Consider the following 2112-nt stretch of genomic DNA (forward strand, 5'->3'; position numbering starts at 1 on the left):
ACGTCTCTCGTATTGTCATTGCTGAGCTCTCTCTTTCTTCATTTTGCCGATGAGGCCTTGCAGAATTAATGAAGAGGCTTTAGAAATCTCTGCGGTAATAAAAGCAGTCAGGCTAACGAATATCAAAAACTTTCATCTTGTTGACCCAACCTTGGCTTGGAAAAGCTGCTGCTGCCCGTTACTTTGAGAGACCGAGATCACACTTCTGTTACTTTTTCTGCCCGAGAGACACAGCCAGTAACTGCTTATAACAGAAAAGTTGCTGAATGTTTTGTTTTAGACACTGACTGCTGTTGTATTTTCTCTCTTAGCCAAGAAACAAAGATAGGAAGGTTGTGTTATAGACGTAACATTAATTGCTGGCATCAGTAGATGCTGACTCTATCTAAAGACAGAGCAATTAACCTTTGCAGCTCTGGCTGATGTCAGGGGAAGAGTGGCAATTAATAAACTCTGCTCTTGCATCTCAGCAGTTAAGGGTCACGCCACAGCTGAAATGACACAGACAATCCTGCAGCCAAAGGAAATGACAATGCTTTCTTTCTAAAAGAACCTCATCTGACCTTTACTCCCTCAGAGTGAAATCTGCTACAACCCAATGGCACTTGCAGACTCGACGACGTGCGAGCTCCGCAAGGTTGTCAGAGAAAGCTTAGAAAAAAGGGGCTGTTGGTAGAACACAACAGTTTTTGATGAGTGAGGAAACGGCCTTTCTCCCCTCCGTGCAGTGTCATGATTAAAAGGCCAAGGCACTTGGCCAGTGCCAACAACAGTGTATTGTTTTCATTTTAATGCTGCTATGTCACTTTCAGAGTCTATTCAGTATTATTGTAATAAGAGTTGTTACGCAATTTATATCAAAATCATTACTATGTTATCCGGAAAACAAAAAGCTTCTCTTACAGTAAGAGCAGCTTATCGCTTCGTGGGTTTTTTTACCAATTTGTTGGTCAAAAATTTGAAAAATAGGCAACAACATCATGGAAATATTTTAACTTGTCTAGTATTAATCAATGGACACAAACAAACACCCCTCACAAACTGTAAAATGGTAGTCTTAATGTGGTACCTGTGTATGGATAGGCTTGACTTTAGCCATTACAGTATCCTTCTACATTCAATGGCTATCCTAAGCTCAGGACATGCTTATGCTTTTTGCAAGCCGGGATCCTAAGGTTGTACCTTAATGGAAAGGAGCTGATCCCTCCGAATATAGAATACTCAAGAGGTACAAGTAAGTATCTTTTGTTGGAGTGGTGAAAACAGCTCTTATTTTAGTGACAGCATGGGTGTCACACCATTGTTAAAGACATGGGCAATAAGGTGATGGAAAGAAATTGTATTCGTTTTTAGGAGGAATATACCCCATCTAGCTTTCACCTGTACAGCTGCAGTCACAGACAGCCAGCAAGTTACAAACAGATTGCTCTTTTCCACATCTGGCATCATACAAACCCAAAGGTGCAAGGCTTGTCACAAACAAGTAGCTTGACATAGCCAGAAAGTCTGGAAGTGATGGCAAGCTAAAGGGAAGGTTCTAGCTGCCCCAAAGATACACTCTGAGGCGAAAAGGAGTTAAACAAAGACCAAGTCTAGAAAGCACAGCTTGCTGTAGAAAATGCTCTTGATAGAGCCACTCCTCTGTCTCTTTGGGAATGGCAGCAATATTTGCCAAGAAAAGAAGATAGTTGTGTGGTTTAGGATACCTAGGAGATCTGGATTTAGCTCTTAGCAATTTCTGTCCCGGGTTTATTACATAAAACTCTCACACGCTCTAGCTGTAGTAACAGGGTTAATAGTCCTTCCTTTCTGCTTCTTGTCACGTACAGGCGGAATCGAGGACAAGATGATCCCAACTAGATACTCTAAATGACATCAAAACACAACTCATAAATATGAAAAAAGTGTAAATAAATGACTTGTGTGCAAAGCCTTTCTAAACATAGTCTAAATAAGGGCAGAATAATCGTACCATAGGGCTGCAAAGGGTTTTCATAACATCAGGGCCCAATTTTCTGTAAGAAAGTTTTCTCTTGGGAGAGTCTATTCCAGTATGACAGAAGAGGGGGGGGAGAAGACACACTTGTTTAAAAAGAGGTTTACACTAATACA

The sequence above is a fragment of the Vanellus vanellus genome (genome assembly GCF_965231255.1).
Source record: "Vanellus vanellus genome assembly, chromosome: 4".
Lineage (NCBI taxonomy): Eukaryota > Metazoa > Chordata > Aves > Charadriiformes > Charadriidae > Vanellus > Vanellus vanellus.